Below are 18,873 nucleotides of genomic sequence, written 5' to 3'. Positions count from 1 at the left end.
TAAGTTTGGGGTATGGATTCTTGTATCCAAAGAAGGAATCAAAAGTTACTACCAACATTTTCTTAAAAGGCTGTTCATGCTAGAAGCATCCTTCATGGTTAAAAAGAAGAAAATCTAGAGCCCTAAACCAAAATCTCTCAGGCAAGTAATCCAGTTTTGTTCATCAAGGAGCCTGAGGATTTTTGCTAACAAATGAAAAACAACTGCTCTCTGTCTGCCCTGGAGACCAAGGGCCATGGGCCCCATTAAAGAGAGATCTGGGTTAGCTATGAGGAAGGACTACCAATCTATGCAGTATAATAAATTCTGCAATAACTAGAAAGGAAGGCTACAGAATCAGCTTCTTGCACAATGTCCTTAGATGGGAGACTGATTCTTATCAGAGAGAAAATTCCAGCCAGGCAGACATGGGAGGGAGTCCCTCCCCATCTGGTACAGTCAGTGCTGTGGGAGGCAGGAGGCTTACCATGAATTTGAGCCCAGCCTGGGTGAGGGTACAGAGTTAGACCCTTTCTCAACTCCCTCCCCCAACCCTCAAAAAAAAAAAAAGGAGGGGTGGGACATTCAACCAGGCAAATTGAATTGTAGAAAGATAAACATCCAAAGCTTTTGTAACTCTGAAGGTGTACTGAGTGGGTTGAGTCCTTGGGACCCTAAGCCTGGGCCGGCTTCTCACTACCTTCAGGCTCTACTTGGTCATCCAGGAGGTGAACTTACACTAAAAGGTGGCCATGCCAGCTGCCAGGCAATGTGTTTGGCCTCCTGTGGGATGTAGCTTGTGCTAGACAGCCCAGGTGTCCACATGGAGGTCTTGTTGGCCCTTTCCACATCCAGTGGTCTTGCCACTGATGGGCTTCTGGTTTCTCAACACTGACAGGAACAAATGGGACAGACTTTTCTTAGGGACCTGAGGTGGGTCTGCAGCCCAGGCATTGCACACTTCCCTGGGGCTTTGCTCAGAGGCATATTCGCAGCCTCTGGAAGGTTCCTCTTCTCTGAACCTGACCCTCCAAGGACATCAGATCTCAACATCCACAGGCCCAGACCTTCATCCCACCTCAGTTGGATGAAGTGTGTGTGTGTGTGTGTGTGTGTGTGTGTGTGTGTGTGTGTGTACAGATCCCTGCCTGGCAGCCATGTCTATTTCCTCTGTCTTTCACATGAAGGGAAAGCAGCCCACAGCCACTGCCCACCAATGCTGCAGACTCTATCTCATCCATTCCTACCTTAGCCCAGGAGATAATTATGAGTTGCTACTCTGCTAGTGAGGAAACTGCCTTCCAGGCAGTCCCACCACTTTTCAATCAAGGACCTGTGAGATTAAGCAAGTTGACAAAGGTCATACAATTGGTCAACTGGCTGGGGCAGGATTTGAAAACATGCCTCTGACTCTAGAGCTCAATTTTCCCCCATGTCCTTTGTCGAATCCTCCTCTGCATCTCTCCATCTAAACACACCGTCCTTGGGGAGAGGCCTGGGAGCAGAGACTATGACCTCATTATGACTAAATGGGAGGCAGAGGGAGTGGGGAGAAGACAGGAGGAAAGCGTGGTTGTGCTCAGACACAAACAAGGTGGTGTTGGACTTCCCAGAGCAAAAGAGCATGCTACCCTTGGAGCCTCTGTGCCAAGCCCTAAGCTAGCTGCTACAACTTAGGGTTGCAGCCTGGGGCTGGATGGACTTCAGGCTTGATGTTGAATGAACCAGGGTTGTTGGCTCACTCACTGTACATGAAGCATGGCCATGCTGAGCCAGTGATCTTCAGGAGATCTTTAGAAGCAGAGTTGCCTGCCTCTTTGTCCCAGGGCAGGTACAATGGGGTTGAAAGGCATCTGGCTTCTGCCCGATGGAGGCAAGCCCTGGCCTCTAGTGTTGCCTGCCCTTTGCTAGTTGCTGGCCTTTCACATGTTTCTTCCTTCTGGGTCTCAATGTCCTCATGGATGAAATGAAGAAGTTTGGATATGATGGTCTCCAAGACTCTTATAGTCTGTGTGCTAAAGAACTGCCGTTTTTTCTCTCACTATCACCTACTACAGTCTGACTAATGGGTTGGAGTCAGGCTTCCACTTTTTGTTCCTCTGCTTGTTGAGAAAGTGGCTCGGGCTGTCCCCAAGCTCAACATGTAGCCGATGCGCTGATGAGTAGCCGGTGATGACCTTGAACCTTTGATCCTCCTGCCTCTGACTTCCAAGTGGCTACCACAGCTGGCATTATGTGTCTTCTTATAAAAGAAACGGGGTCAAGGAGTCAAGCCATAGAATGCAGGGGAAGTAGGTTCCAGCAGGCCTTTCTAGACTTTTTGATCTTGGGTTATGTATGCAGTGAAAATAATCCTTTGTAATGTTGGGGCAAAGGCAGAAAGACCCATCAAGTCATAGCTGGGACCCTCTGCTGATTCCTTGGATATTAGTTCTTATATGTGAGTCAGAGGGTGTTCCTTGTAAGAAGAGAAATTACAGTCTGAGCTGAGATTTCTGTGAGGAATGAGGGTGCTGAACGCTGTGACACTGCCTGAGAATCTCTCTGTAAAGACAGTCCTGGAAGTGGCTGGTTGAGGAACAGTGGGACTCTGGCTGGCATCAAGTGTTGAGCGTGTCCCAAGCATAGAAGACAGGGTGAAGCCAGACTTTATGCAGAGAGAGGGCTCAGTTTGGCAGGAACTGGAGAAGATCAGAGGATCAGGAGATGAGTTGGCAGAACGTGAAGCCGGAGCTGTGGGTTGGGCCAAATTAGGAAGGTCTCTGAGCAGCTGGCCATGATGCTCAGAGCTTCTCCTGTAGGAAACAGGGGGTCATGTGACATTTCAAATGTAACTGACATCAGTCAAGGGCAGAACACTGACAGGGCGTGGGGGTGAGGAAGGCAAGGCGGATGGAGAACTGCTGTAGGAAATGACAACTGGGATGGTGTAATGAACACAAGTGGGTTAGACAGGGATGGAAATAAAGACGCTGAGTGTGTCATCAGGGCCACTTTCCCTGGGTTCCAATACTGAGTCTGTGATCCATGACTGTGTGACCCTGGGCATGTTCTTCTATCTCCATGTGGCTTGGTTTCATCTGTAAGATTCAGAGAATAAGGATATCTGTTGTTCGCGGTGGTTGTGAAGATCAAAGGTAAACATGAGTGTGCGTTCCTTACATGAGCCCCTGAACACGTAAACCATTTCATTTTCTGCAACGAGTGCATTACTGGATATGAAGAGACCCTGACTGGAGAGAGTCCCTCTTGAGATAGGACCAGGAGTGTTAGGCCAACAGGTTGGTTTCTGGCAGGGGGTCCGAGCTTTGGTGGGATTGCAAAGAATGAGAGCAACATCCAAGATGGGGGGTCTGGATAAAAGAAAAAAGTAGTCCAGCTACTCAAGAGACCAAGTTAGAAGAATGGCACATGTAAGCCTCCCTGGGCTACAGAGAGAGTTCAACACTAGCCTGGACAGCTTAGCAAAGGTCTGTCTCAAGAAAAAAAAAAAAAAAAAAAAAAAAGGAAGAGAGCCAGGGCTGTACCTGAGTGGTAGAGTACTTACCTAGTATGCACAAGGCTTCAAATTCAGTTCATGGCACTGGGAATAAAGGAGGGGAGGAGAGCCACTAAGCCACAATTTGATACCTCTATGAAGCAGAGTTGGAGCTAGGGAATCATTATAACATCCCTCCCTGCTTCATGGCTACAAAGCAATCGGGAATAGAGGAGTCTGGCAGGGCTATATTAGAAATAGGGCTTTTTTTTTTGTTTGTTTGCTTTTTTGAGAGAAAGTTTCTCTGTGGAGCCTTGGCTGTCCTGGAACTCACTTTGTAGACCAGGCTGGCCTTGAACTCAGAAATCCACCTGCCTCTGCCTCCCGAGTGCTGGGATTAAAGGTGTGCACCACCACTCCCGGTTTAGAAATAGGGCTTTGATGAATGGCTGTGACCCTACAATTACATACACGCACACATGCACACGCGTACACACACACACACACACACACACACACACACACACACGCCAGACACAAAGACTTTGATAGAGAAAGAACTAGAGACTTCTGTCTTAGTCAACAGGCAGGGCTGAAAAGAGGATACCCAAAGAAGCCAAGCCTCATACCCTCTCACACTCCTTTCTAAACCAGACACAGCATGACAGGATTCCGAAAAGCTCCCTTAAAACTTAAAATGCCCTGGTGGTTGATGGTGCACACCTTTAATCTCAGCAACAGGCGGATCTCTGAGTTCAAGGCCAGCCTGGTCTAAAGAGTGAGTTCCAGGACAGCCAGGGCTAATAGAGAAATCCTGTCTAGAAATAAATACACTAATTTAAAAAAAGAAAAATTTTAAAATCTTAAAATAAAACTGTTTTAAAAATTTCCAGACATGATGGCTTACCTCTGTAGTCCCAGCACTGGGGAGGCAGAGGCAGGTGGATCTCTGAGTTCAAGGTCAGCCTGGTCTACATGGTAAGTTCCAGAACATCCAGGACAACCTAGTGAGACCTTCTATTTAAAAAAATAAAATAAATTTCTAATTTTACTAAAAAGGAGAAAGCTACGAACTTTACAATTAAAACAATTTGCTGCCTGCAAACAACTCCGTGGGCACACCCCTCAAAGGATTAAGGAGTCGGTAGCGTGCTTATGCCTCTCTGACCCTGATGGGCTCAAATGCGGACAGGATTTGGTTCCATCCATTGGCAGTTCAAAAGCCATGGTTTCCAGAAAGTGTTAAGATCTGGGAAGGCTCAAGCAAACCAAAAATGTCCTCCTCAACGTGGAACTGTATTCCATGAATGTGTGGCATTGTATGCTCCAATGTAATCCAAACTCTCAGGCGATCATCTCAGATTGAGGCAAGTTTGGATGGTGAGCTCAAAGTCAGCTTAGGCTACAAAATAAGATCCTGTTTCAAAAATAAGGTTTTAATTAAAAAGGAAATCGGGGGCTGGTGAGATGGCTCAGTGGGTAAGAGCACCCGACTGCTCTTCCGAAGGTCCAGAGTTCAAATCCCAGCAACCACATGGTGGCTCACAACCATCCGTAACGAGATCTGACTCCCTCTTCTGGAGTGTCTGAAGACAGCTACAGTGTACTTACATATAATAAATAAATAAATCTTTAAAAAAAAAAAAAAGGAAATCGGGCCTGAGAGTGTAGTTCAGTGGCGAAGCATCTGTTTGGCTTGTGTGAAGCCCTGATTGGTTGTATACCACCAATAAAAAGAAAATTAAAATAGAAACACAGAAGGCAGGATATCTGAGTAAGGTACACACTGAGTGCAAAAGGACCAGAAAGGGGGCAGGTGAGATGGCTCAGCCGTTCAGAGCACTGACTGTTCTTCCGAAGGTCCTGAGTTCAAATCCCAGCAACCACATGGTGGCTCCCAACCATCTGTAATGAAATCTGACTTCCTCTTCTGGAGTGTCTGAAGACAGCTACAGTGTACTTACATTAAATAAATAAATAAATAAATAAATCTTAAAAAAAAAAAAAGACAGGGCTAGTCAGAGCAGTCTACTGAATAAACACAAGGACCTGAGTTCGGATCCCAGCACCCATGAAAAACATCTGGGCATGGTCGCTCTCATATGTAACCTAACACAGAAGCAGAACTCTCTGGCCTAGTAGCTAAGCCAGCTGTTGAACACTGGGCTCAGTGAGAGAGCCTGTCTCAAAAGATAAGGTAGAGAGTGATTGGGGAAGACACCTGATGTAGCCCACCACATTGCATTCATTTCCATGCACATGCATACAAGCACATGCGTGCACACATGTAGGCTCACACACACACATGTGATTGCATGCAAGATAGAACTGGGGTGTGAATCTTGTGATTAAAGACAAGCTGTTTGTCAACACAAATGTCCAGTGGGGGGTTTGAAGATAGTACTAAAGCTGTTTGTAACACGAACAAATGTTTCTTGTTTGACTCTGTGGCCTGCGGCACCACACAGCTAGAAAGTGGACTCTGCCCAATAAAGTTGAGTGGAGCCTCCTATCCTTAAGACAGCCAGAAAAATCACCCCTTGGACTTCAGCAAGGGAGCTGATCTCGGCTTGCCATGTTGCACCAAGAGGCAGAGCCAGATGGACCTCTGGCTGTTATCCTTTGACATAGAGATACAGGAAGTAAGTCATGGGGGCTCACCCTTGCCCTGGAGTCAGGCTCCCCAGAAAGAAAACACAGCCTCTATTTTTCCCTAGAACTCAGCTTTCTCTCCAGCCTAAAAAATGTCAGAGGGATAACACCAGAGGAACTAGAGAGTCACTTCTGCTCCTTCTTGCCCCTCACTACGCCACTGTCTGCAACACTTAGTCACTTAGTACTGAGGCTGGTGCCAAGGCCACAGACAGGGAGCAGCGAATACCCAGCCTCAGGCCAAATGCCAAGCATGGCTGGCAAAAGGGCAAATCTTCACCCTCAAAGTATGAATGGGTGCTTTTCCATCCGTTCTGGGCCTCAGCTCCCACGACTTGGGAACTAGAGGCAGGAAGATCCGAAGTTCAAGGTCACCCTCAGCAAAATAGCAAAATGATGGCTAGCCTGGGCTCCATGAGATCCCATCTCAGATCCTCCGTCAAGGAAAAAAAAAAAGAAACAAAGAGACAAAAAACATTGAATGGAGAGCATGCACGCCAGGGCCACCTCCGCAGAGAATAAGCTGGCTTGACTGGGTGATGAGGGACGGGTGGAGTAGAATTTTCAGGAAGAAGATAATTGACGAGATCAGATGACTGTAGTGATTTCTTCACCACAGCCATCGTGTGTACGATAACCTAACATTCATCGGCATTTGACTCTATTCCAGGCACCGAATAAGAAATGTTTGTAAAACATTTCTTTTACTGTGTTTAGAAACCCTGTTAAGGGGTTGGCATCATGCCCAGCCTATAGATGAGCACACTGAGGCAGTGAGGGGCTGAGAGACTTCCCATGCATTCCCACCCACAATAGCCACAGGTTAAAAGCTTGGCCAGCGACTCTCCTGGTCCGTGGTTCTGTGACCCCCCCCATGTTCTGCCTGTCTCCCGGTCCCTGGTTCTGTCACCCTGATGCTCTGCCTGTCTCCCGGTCCGTGGTTCTGTCACCCCGATGCTCTGCCTGTCTCCTGGTCCCTGGTTCTGTCACCCCGATGCTCTGCCTGTCTTCTGGTCCGTGGTTCTATCACCCTGATGCTGCTCTGCCTGTCTTGCATAGGGTGGTTTGACAGAGAGGCAGAGTTGGTTACCCCATTGGCTGACTCCTATATACCTTAACTTTGTCACCCAAAGCTGAGAACAGGAACCAGGTTGCCTTCCAGTCTTCAGAATGGATGCTGATTTATACAGTATTCAAGAGTCGGGCATACAGGACTCTTCCAATAGTCACCTGCCCTTCAGTATGTTCTGATGAACAGGAAGCTAGTGTCTCCTTCTGTGTATGGCTTCCAGGTAGGTCAGGCCACAGGTGCTTCTAGAAAAGTCATGCCTCTCCCCTCCCCGGGATCTGTCATCTCCTGGTCTCAGCCTCCCCAGGCTTGGACAGGGAAGTAACAATAAATGCATGTGCTTTTGCAGAGCTGACTGTTTGCCCCCCTTTGCCATCCATACTTGATGCTTTGGTCTAAGGCTGGTAACAGCTGTTTCATATTTACAGCCTAGACAGCTCCCTCACTGCTGGGTAGACCGAGTAAAACCTTCCTCTTAAAATTGGTGGCTGGGGTAGTGAACAGCAGACAAGAACTGGAGGCCCTGTCTGAATTCTCCATTTTCTCCGGACAGTCACAGGCACCACCAGAAAGTCTTTCTGCAGAGAGGTTGGGTTTAGTGGCTCAGACCAGTACTGCTGTTAACTTGTGGATTCATTCTGGAGCATTCTCTCAACCCAGGTTGTTGAGTGGATAGCATTAAGGATGAAGGCAAGGAGGAAAGTGATCAGGTCCTTCCCCTTACTCTCAAGGCATTAAAAAAAAAAAAAAAGGCTCTCTTGGAGATGTAAATGGCCCTTTCTGTATAGATGCTGCTGGTAAGACTACAAGTGGGACCAACTAACTTGCTTCCTGTATAGACTTTTTTTGGAGCAGAGGTCTTGAAAGAGAACTGGATTCTGTTCTAAATTACAGGAAAAGTCTTTAGTTCCTGGCAGTCAATGAGCTGTGTACTGTAGCTCATTAAAACCTCACACTGGGTCAGGCGTGGTAGCACACATGTTTAATCCCAGTACTTGGACAGAGGCAGGCTAATCTCTTGAGTTCAAGGCTAGCAGCTTGGTCTACAGAGTGAGTTCCAGGACAGCCAGTGCTACACAGAGAAACCCTGTCTCGAAACAAACAAAAATCAAAACATAAAAACAAAACCAAAAAAAAAAAAAAAAAAAGAAACCTCACACTGGGCTAGGGTCATAGCTCAACGGCAGAAATGCTGGCCTTGCCTTGTGTGCACAAAACTCGAGGCCCCATCATCACAAAACCATACATAAACATCTGTAGCCACCCAGAGAGGTAGATTACATTTTCATACTGATTCCCATTTCAAGAGTGGGGAAAGTGAGTGTGGAAGAGGAAAAGTGAGTGACTCGCTTAGAGCCTGAGTTCTAGCCCAGGTATGTGTACCCGGCACTTTCTGGGTTCTACCTTGTTTGAGATTGCTTCATTGTTACAACAGGCAGTGAGGTAAGCATTGTTATTCCCATTATAGAGCTGGGGAAACTACAGCTCAGAGAGGTTCGGTAATTTACCTGTGGAGGACTTCGGGTGTCAGACAGGCTTGTCTGACTTCTCACTATGCTAGGCTGGTTTGAGAGAGAGAGAAGCAGGGGAGAGCAAGCGAGAAAGGAGGCTCCCGATTGATACCTGATTGATTGGATCTTACCCAGAGCCCCTCACTTGCTGGCCTGTACTTTTCCATGCTTACAGAGCCTTCTCACTCCTACCAACTCCTGCAGACCTCTCCTGCCTGGGGCTTGCCAGTGGGGAAGGCAGAGATTGTATCTTCGGCTTGTGGAGGGTTGCCAGGTAAAGGGCGGGGTGCAGAAGCATTCCCACCCAGTGAGGGTTCCCCTGGCCCTGGGAGCTACCACCTCCCTGGGCTGTGCGTGAGAAGGGCGCAGGGAGGGGAGCCACGTTTGCATGTTGTGCCCACAGGCCAGGGGCAGGGCCTGGTTTTTCTCTCTGCCCTGGGGCAGAGGGCTTCCTGGGAAGGCAGTCCTAGCATCTCTTAGAGAAATTCTCTAGGAATTATGGCTTCAACTGAAAGTATTCCTATTTCCACCATCCCCTATAACACCCTGTGATGTGTGTGGCTTTGGGACCATCTGCTGGCCTCCAGTGTTTGCTCCACCCGTTCTGTTGGCAATCAGTCACCTCCACAGCCAGCCCCGAGGGACCAGGCAGCAAGATACATCCTTACTAGCTGCTCAGCAGCAATACATTGCCATTGTCGCGTCTGTGGCATGTCCTTCTGTGCATGTACCAAGACCCCGATAAAAAGCCGCACCCCTTTCTCTTCCTCCACCCAGAGCCAGCTTTTGCACCCCTTCCTTTTGATATAATCGTCCTACGTGAAACCTGTTGCACGGTGTGATTTTGTCGTAATTCGCTACTGAGTTCCATCAAGATCACCTTACATTGTGTGTCCCTCTGCTTGGTGATTTACAGAGGACAGACCGTGCAAAAGTCAGATATGGTGGCAAAACCCAGAGCTGGAGGCTGAGGCAGGAGAATTGCTGAGAGGCCAGCCTAGGCTGTGGAGTAACAAAAATAAGTGGCCAGGTACATTGACAAACACCTTTGATTCCAGCACTCAGGAGACAGAGCAGGCCTATCTCCGAGTTCAAGGCCAAAGTTACATAGTAGGAGAGACTACCTCAAAGAGAGAGAGAGAGAGACTTCCTGCTGATTAGGGGCATTCATTGGAGCAAGTTTGATCTTCCCTGTTAGGATATCTTATTTCTTCTTGTTTCTTCTTTGCACACGATTCCTTAACAAACCTTGACTGACAGCAATCAACGTCAACCATCGACCAAGTCCACTTCTAGGGAGTCCTAGGGCTTAGATGAAAAGTTCCCAGAATCACATAATCACAGAAACAATCAGCAGCTGGCAAAATCACGCCCCGCTAAAGCACAAGACAAATCATAGTCTGCTGCTGTGGACGTCTGAAGCCTCCCTACACCCACAGCTGATAGGAAAACAAAGACCTATCCCCCTATGTTTCTGTGATTTTCAAAGAAACCGAAACTCTCACGATATAGATACATGTAATGCATTTGTTTAAAATGCTAGGTTGATTCTTCTCAGAAAATAATGCTTTCTTTGATGGGGGGAGGTAGGGCCCAGTTGGAATCAAAACATTCATAGGATTTGCTGAATGTGAGTTACATATTAATCTCACTTTTCCTTACTGTGTATTTGTGTAAATGTGTGTGTTTGTCTATGTGTGCTTGTATGCGCGCCCATCCACTACCTACTCCAACCTCTGTTTCGAATGAATGGCTGCCCTCTCCTTCTGCCGCTTTGCTGTCTGTTGTCAAGAGTCTTTTCTCCTTCAGATCCGAAAACTCATTCCTTTTCCCAGGAAGGTGAGCTTGTCGGGTTTATGTCAACAGACACTCCAGTCAGCCCTGGTAATGATTTCCCAACTCCACCACTTGCTTCTAGTCCCCGGAGCTGTTTGCGGAGGCACCCCAGCTCCTGGCCAAGTGGGTGCTGAGTGCTGGGGCCTACCTCTAGGAGCCCCTAGGTGTGGATAGGACTCTGCCAACATGGTATGAGCTAGCTTTGTCCTTCAGCTACCTATCCCAAGTCAAAACGGAGCCCTTTGTCCCCTCCTGCTGTCCTAGCCATTTTAATGGAAAGAACATGATGGTGCTGTTCAGAGAATGGGACCGTCGGGTCATCCTTGACATCTGGTACCATGGTCTTTTGACTTTTTATAAACTATGGATACAAATTTGGATTGACACTCCAACTCTAGGTCACAGGGCCACCCTGATTCTTAGGGCTAAAGTGGGAACAAGGTTGACGCCCCTGTCCTCAGTAGAGATTCACAGAGCTGCCTGTGCTGGCACGGGGGCTTTCTTCTCCCTGCCTTTCATCCTGTGCCTTGTCCTGTTTACTATCCCCAGTCTAAGATCTCACGGCCCAGTTTATGCTCTCAACAATGAAAGTCAAGCAGGAGAAAATAGTTTGGTGAAACTGGACACGTTCCATCCTTAGGTCAAGATTTTGCTTGTCCGGGCGCTAAAATATGTGTGTTATGTAGTGAAACAGGGGTGAAAGCAGACTGCACTACTTTAGCATCTCTCCTGTGTGTGTACACACACATACACAAGTGCAGGTGCAAGGGGATAGGTGCATTTATATGCTTATGTGGGTAGAGGCCAGAGGTCAAATATGGGCCTCATTCCTCATTCTTTACCCACTTTTATCTATTTGTTTATTTATTTATTTATTTATTTATTTATTTATTTATTTATTATTTGAAACACGGTCTCTTTGGCTTGAAGTTCACCAAAGCTTGGCTGGTTGGCCATTGGGCCCTGGGATCCTCCTGCCTCTACCTCCCCAGCACCAGGGTTACAAGCAGATGCCAAGCTTTTACTATGGGTTCTGGGGCTTACCGTCAGGTCTTCATGCTTCCGCGGGCAGCACTTTATAGGCTGTCTCCACAGCTAATTAACAGGGATGTTTGGCAAAATAACCCTACCCAAATTCCCCAAGAGAAAATTAGCATTGCTAGTCATGAACCTTAAAGGCCTAGGACTGGCCGGGCATAGAAACCCTGTCTCAAAACAAAACAAAACAAAACAAAAAACAAACAAAAACAAAAACAAAAAGGCCTAGGACTGGGGGGACTCCAGACTAGCTCAACACACAGAACCACATCAACTGTGTCTCTGCCGCAGCAATTCTAGGTATTTTCAGCTCACTGCATAAAAAAGGCAGCAAATATCAATGCTACAGGACGAAGTGGGTCTCTTCCTTCCTTCCTTCCTTCCTTCCTTCCTTCCTTCCTTCCTTCCTTCCTTCCTTCCTTTGGTGTTCTTTGAGACAGGGTTTCTCTGGGTACCCTGGCAGTCTTGGAACTAACTCTGTAGACCAGGCTGGCCTGGAACCCAGTGGGTAGCTAGCTCATCAGTATTTGAGGAATCAACACCCCATATCCTTCCTGTACAAACACCCTGAATTCTGCAATCCATTCCATGAATCCTGCTTCCTGCCGCCTTCCCTAGAGCATCATGTCCTTTCCCATGAGAGAAAGAGAATTTAGTCCTGAGCTGAATGCTGGCAGTCATTCCTCTGACCAGTGCGCTGAGCATTTAGGAGACTTTCTCTCTTAATGCAGTTGAAAGGAAAATGCGGGTTTTTTTTTTTTTTTTGGCACTTAAAAATATTTATGTAAAAAATGACAAGGTCTGTGTTCTTTTGTGCCTTTCCTTTTAAATTTAAAAATATGACTGATAGATTGTTTCTTACCAATCTGTAGTTGAGTTGTGACTTTTGTTAATGACTATGTAATATTCTAATTGTTCTAATATAATTTTACCTTTTCTGTTTCCCCTATTAATAATTGTTAAGTCAACCTCCACAAAGAGTTTGTTTCATTTTTTTGGTAACCATGCAGAGTTGAGGTTTGAACTTCTCTGGCCTCCTTCATGTCTAGCTGTCTTCATGTACATAGGCTTTATTCGCCAGTTGTTCCTGAAGTCTGTCATCCACAGCGTATAAAACAGTGTGCTCAGGGCTGGTGAGATGGCTCAGTGGGTAAGAGCACCCGACTGCTCTTCCGAAGGTCCGAAGTTCAAATCCCAGCAACCACATGGTGGCTCACAACCATCTGTAATGAGATCTGACTCCTGGAGTGTCTGAAGACAGCTACAGTGTACTTACATATAATAAAAATAAATAAATAAATATTTAAACAAAAAACAAAAAACAGTGTGCTCAGAGGAGGCCCAGCGAGGTCAGAGCGCACTGTGACCGCTGATCACCCATCAGCCTAGTGACTCATTCAGACCCTTTTTACCAAGAGGTAAGGTTTCTGTCCATAACAAGCCAGCAGCAGGCTCTGTCCTTGAAGAATCACCTGAACCACTCAGAATCTCTTGATTCAGCAACTCTGTGGTTACCATAGCCTCTTATAAATATTGTTTGTTTGTTTGTTTGTTTGTTTATGAGACAGGGTCTCACTGTGGTTGGCTTGGAATTTGCTATATAAACCAGGCTGGCCTCAAACTCACAGACATTTACCTGCCTTAGTATTTCCTCATATATCCTGGACCCCGCAGCATCTCTTGTGTTAATCAGATTGAATCATTAATATGACATCCATTAAAGTCAGCTACTGCCTCTCAGTTATCTTATTTAACTACAAACTATTGTCTTAATATGGACAGTTAATCTCCATAATCTAAATAAAGGGCATCAATGTCTGCTTCTGTATGGTGTCTAGTGGTTAATTTCTTTCCATCCTAAGTGTGTTCAAGCTTTCACATTTTCTTTGTCTGAATGTCTTTGTGCAAAACACTATTGGATCTTGATATGGCTTCAGTGTATCCTTGTTTTATCATCAACCACAAAACTATGAACATTCGTTGAGTGTCACTGGATACCATCTTGGGTGGCAGTGACCCATTAAGCTTTGGTTTTAGTTTTGAGAGAGGATCTCGCTGTTTAGCCATGACTGGCCTGATAGTCACTGTGCCTCCAACTTACAGCATTGCTCCTTGCTTGGCTTTCCAAGGGCTGGGATTACAAGCATGTGCCACCACCCCCACACTCAGTTTATCCACCCATTGTTAATCTTGACAACTCTCTCCTGACCTCCAATATCTATCTGTTTCCTCACATGGGACCCCCTACATAGGATGACTGACATGGCATGAATTTTGAGTCATGCAATCTCATAAGTGTGATCTCATAAATGCAGATTCAAATTCTGGTCCTGCCACTTTCTAGGCTTGGAGAAATCACTTAGCCTCCGAGATCTGGTTTCTTGTATTTGAGAATCATTGAAAGTATTTAGGGACTGGAAATGTAGCCCAGTGGTAGAACACTTGCCTAGCATGCAAGAAGCTCTTAGTTGAATCCTTGGGGCAGAGTAAGAAGGATTAAGAAAGTACTTAGATACCCATTCCATGACTATTTGGGAAGTCATTTGTAATGAAGATGGGTCACCTGTGTAGGCAGTGTGCAACCCAATCTACATGTATACAGTTTTTGTGGCAATAGATTTAGGTAGAATAGGTTTTATAGACTCATAGCCCTAACCCTTGAGGAAAAGGCCCAGATTATCTCCCTTCATAAACAAACAAAAAAACTAATATGCAAGTTGGGTATCTTGTTGGGTGTGGTACCTTACATCTGTAAGCTTAGTGCTCAGGAGATAGAGACAGAAGGATTATCATACATTCTAGGCCAGAAAGGAAGTTGAGGATTTCTTCTAGGCACAGGATGAAAGGCAGGGAGAAGAAAGCCCCCATGCCAGCACAGGCAGCTCTGTGAATCTACTGAGGACAGGGGCGTTGACCTTGTTGCCACTTTAGCCCTAAGAAATTCAAAATGCTTCAAGACAGAGTTCCTTTTTGAGTGTCATATTGTCGCCTGTAAATGGGAGGTTCCACACTTGACCTTATATGATTGCTTACAGACACCTCACAGGTGCACTAAGACATATCAGATTGTCTTCAGTCTGTGTGTATAAAGTATATATAAAACAAACGGATGTTATAATGAAACTTGGATCCCACTCCTGAGAACATCTCATTATTTATATGCAAATATTCCAAGTCTGAAAAGGTTCTGAATCTAGTCCCAAGCATTTTGTAGAAAAGATACTCACTCAACCTGCGTGCTCTGGAGAGAGTGTTTGCTGACTCGTGTTCATTCGCTTTTTGGTAAGGAGTTGGGTGGCTGTTCCACAGCCTTGGAGAAATTTACTGTTGTTGTTCTGAGAGAGGGTTTCTTTGTGTTACAACCCTGGCTATCCTGGAACTTGCTTCGTAGACCTGGCTGGATCATACTCACAGAGATCTGCCTGCCTCTGCTTCCGGAGTGTTGAGACTAAGGGCACTAGTCTTGGAGTCCAGCCAGCCTTGGGGGATTTAACTTAAAATGTCAGTGGTGGAGCCGGGCTTGGTGGCACACGCACTCGGGAGGCAGAGACAGGCAGATTTCTGAGTTTGAGGCTAGCCTGGTCTACAAAGTGAGCTCCAGGACAGCCAGGGCTATACAGAGAAACCCTGTCTCGAAACACAAAACAAAACAAAACAAAACAAAGCTTGTCAGTGGTGGGCTTAGGTAATAGCTTTGCCAGTTAAGCATTTGCTTACCGAGTATGAAAACTTCCATTTGATTCCCCAGGACACATGAAAAAAGAAACACAAAACAAAACAAAACAAAACCCCAACAAGAAAAAGCGAGGTGTATGGCATGCACTTGTGATCCCCCTCCTGAGGAAGGGGAGGAAGGAAGATTTCCAGGGTTAGCCCACCTGGAAAGCTCCAGGCCAGAGAGAGACCCAGTACCCAAGGGGGAACGTAAGTAGTCATGTCACTCAACACACAGGCGAGAGCAGTGACGGAATAGAACCCCAGGCTAGGTGCTTCTAAGAATCTCAAACTTATACACAGTTGTATACACAGTGATAAAGCCCAGGTGTGTGGGGGAGCATCTGTCTGTAATCTCAGAATTAGTGAGACAAAAATAGGGAGATCTTGAGTTGGAGACCAGCCTTAGCTTCATCGTGAGCTCCTTGTCTCTGAACTGTTAATAGCCAATCTGGTTTGAAGTGAATGTTTCCGTGTTTTCAGCCCTTGGCAAAAATAACAGCTGGAAGAGGGAGATGCTAGAAGCAAACATACAAACAATATTAGAGAAAAACATAGTTAAGAGGAAAGAAGCAAAGGTCCCAGAAAAAACCGAGATCCAAGCTGCAGGGAACAGGCAGTGTCTGGCTACATGGCACATTGGCCAATACTGACCGGAGCCCTCAGTACCCCTGAGGGGGTGCTTGCTTTCCAAATGAGTTGGAATTATGACTCTGAGTCATTAGCTAAATTAGCTTTCAGGTGCTCTTCAAGGGAATGTGGGAATGTGTATAATTTCTCTTAGCAAGATCTCTATTCAAACAGAAACCAATAAATCGCTCCCAGACTGAACCAGGCTTTTGGGGCTTCAAGGGATAAATTTCAGTAACTTTGAAAAGTCCCCTTGTTAAGGAAGATTTCCCTGGAAAAGCCTGGACATCTACAAGGTGGCTGATTTCTAAGTCAGATGATGAACACAGCCTTCCTGCTAGTCAGCAGCCTCATATTTTGGGCAAATCCCTCCCCCTCCTGAATGTTGTTCGCTCAACGGTAAAGTCAGAATCAATCCCTGGCAGCCTTTTCCGTCTCCTTGGAAGATATTGAAAGGCAGCAGATATGATAAGATTTGAGGGTGTGGTATAAACTGTGGAACTTGGTGGAAACATACAAGCAGGTCTGCAGGTCATGCCTCAGATGTTGGCTGCTGGGAGGTGATGGACCCCGGATGTGGAGGGACAAGGTGGCAGTTGTTGCTTTAAATGTGTCTGCGAGTGTGTGCATTATCTACACACACTACTTGTCCACATGCTTAGTGCCAGGACTGGACCTAGAACTTTTGTGCATGCCGGGCAAGCACTCTGCGGTCTGAGCTGTGCTTCGACCCATTTACATCACAAATACATTAAAGACTTGCTACTCGCTGTCCTGTCTCTTCCATTTGTGCCTGCTGCTTGGCCTTTTCCAGACCCCAGTGGGTCTTACCCTAGACCTGTGCAATAAGGAGCAGGGTACCAGCTGCCTGTTCGGACACCTATGCGCTCCTCAGACCCATCTGCTGCCTCACCTTCCTTCCTGTATGCATGCTCTCTTTCAGAGTCCAGCATGAGCTTGTTCACACACCACCAGTCTTCAATGGGGCCCCTACCCGCTTCCAGCCCATAAGGCACCTGAATGGGATGGCAAGGAGCACCCATTTTCCCCTTACTCTAGGCCAGCTGCTTCCACTCCCTCAAAGTCCTTCTTGACATCTCGGCTTATTAACCCCTTTTATACTTCAGGGCTACGAAGGAGTTTCTGAAAGCCACCCCTGTCTCATCTCCCATTCCATGCTCCTGCCCCTCCCCCCATTTCTTCTCTCCTGCTTCCTTCATTCCTTCTCTTTCCCTTCCTCCTTTTCTTCTTTCCCTCCATCACTTCTTTTCTTCTTCTCTTCCTTTATATCTTATTAGGGGGAGAGGGATGTGCTAATATCTCACTATGTAGCTGAGGCTGGCCTCAAACTCTCCTCCATCTGACCTCTGCCTCTAGTGCTGGGATCGCAGGTGTACAACCACCACACCCAGTTTCCTTCCTTCCCTTTTGTCAAGCTGTCTTCCTCCCTGAGCTGCCGCCCTTTCCAAGTGACTCCGGACCTATTTTTGATTGTGGTCATTGACTTTCCGGCTGACTAATCTCAGAGTTCCCTGTGCATCTGTGTTCCTGTTAGCATACAGTAAGTGCTTTATAGATGTGTGAATTAAATTGTACCAGGAAGGGCCCCTGATGGAGCAGGGCTGCTCTGTGTTATACTCCTGTCCCATGGAAGACCACCCTGCTGCACTGCTACTGGAGCAGACCTGGCGACATCACACTTTATTTTGATGCCACAGGCATTATCAGAGAAGTCTGGGTATGGTGGTACAAGCCTGTTAACCCAGAACTTGGGAAAATGAGGCAGTCATGAATTTGAGGCCAGCAGGGACTACATAGTGAGACCTAACCTCAAATGGAAGACAAGACCCTCACCTTTACTATAGGGCTATTCTAAAGGATGAAAATCACCCAGGAAAAGCCACTTATTTCATTCAGTGCTCTGACTTTTTTTAGGACAAGCTTTGAAGTTACTACAAAATACCAGAGAAAATCCCATTCAGATTTTTTTGGAACTTATTTTGAAACAGACTTTTACCGCTCAAGCCGGGTTACCTTGGAACTTGTGATAGTGGTCTCCCAGATGGACTGTGGACACAGAACCCCCTCGCTTGGCTTTCACTTTCGTAACGCAGCCACATATACCTATGGTGGTTCAAGGCTCCCAAGACTGTGCAGGGGAAATATGATGGAGCAGCTCACCGCGTAGTACAGAGAAAGGATGGGGAGGGTGGTGTGGAGGTGAAGGGTCCAAGCGGTCAGTGTGACTGTGCCCTGCCTAGCTGTGTGACATTGGGCATGTTGTCTATGCTCTCTGAGCTTTAGTTACCAAAGCTGTAAACATATGAGAAGATGGTTTCAGAGGTAAGGGCATTGCTGTTGAGAGTGATGAGCTGAGTTTAACTCCTGGATCCCATGTGGTGAGAAGAGAGAACCAACTCCTGTAAGCTGCTTTCTGACAAACGCACTCCATGATACTAACTAGCACGTGTGCATGCCTGCACATGCATGCTCGTACACACACACACACACACACACACACACACACTAAACAAACAATTTTGAGAAAATTAAACTTACTTTTCTCATTAATTGTTTTTGATGAGACTCCTTGTTAAACTTCTTTTGTTTATTCTTGAAAATGCTATTAGTCTTCAAGGTGCTTGAAAAATATTGTCTGTCTTTCCCCAGCAGAGATAGCTATCCTGTGGAGTGCTTCATATTCATACATTGGTGCTGCTCACATGCATGTACCCAGAAGGCAGGATACCTGACCCCACCCCCATCAATTTCATATGGAACCCACCTCACCCTATCCACCCCACCCCACCCCAGCTAGCAACATCCACAGATCCACAGTAAGATGAAGAGGTGGCCGGTCTGAGCAACTCTCTCTTCTTCTTCTTCTTCTTCTTCTTCTTCTTCTTCTTCTTCTTCTTCTTCTTCTTCTTCTTCTTCTTCTTCTCCTTCTCCTTCTCCTTCTCCTT

The 18,873-nt window shown here is 46.4% G+C and overlaps 1 protein-coding gene across 1 annotated transcript in view; it reads left to right on the top strand.

The window, feature by feature from the left end:
• The window catches only part of Pou2f3 (POU class 2 homeobox 3), an 81,912-nt gene that overhangs the window by 31,010 nt on the left and 32,029 nt on the right, over positions 1 to 18,873 (top strand). The window lies entirely within an intron of this gene.

Source organism: Mus caroli, chromosome 9, assembly GCF_900094665.2.
Source record: "Mus caroli chromosome 9, CAROLI_EIJ_v1.1, whole genome shotgun sequence".
NCBI classification, from domain to species: Eukaryota; Metazoa; Chordata; class Mammalia; order Rodentia; family Muridae; genus Mus; species Mus caroli.
Note: the sequence above shows the minus strand (reverse complement) of the source record. Positions and strands in the feature narration are given on the sequence as shown.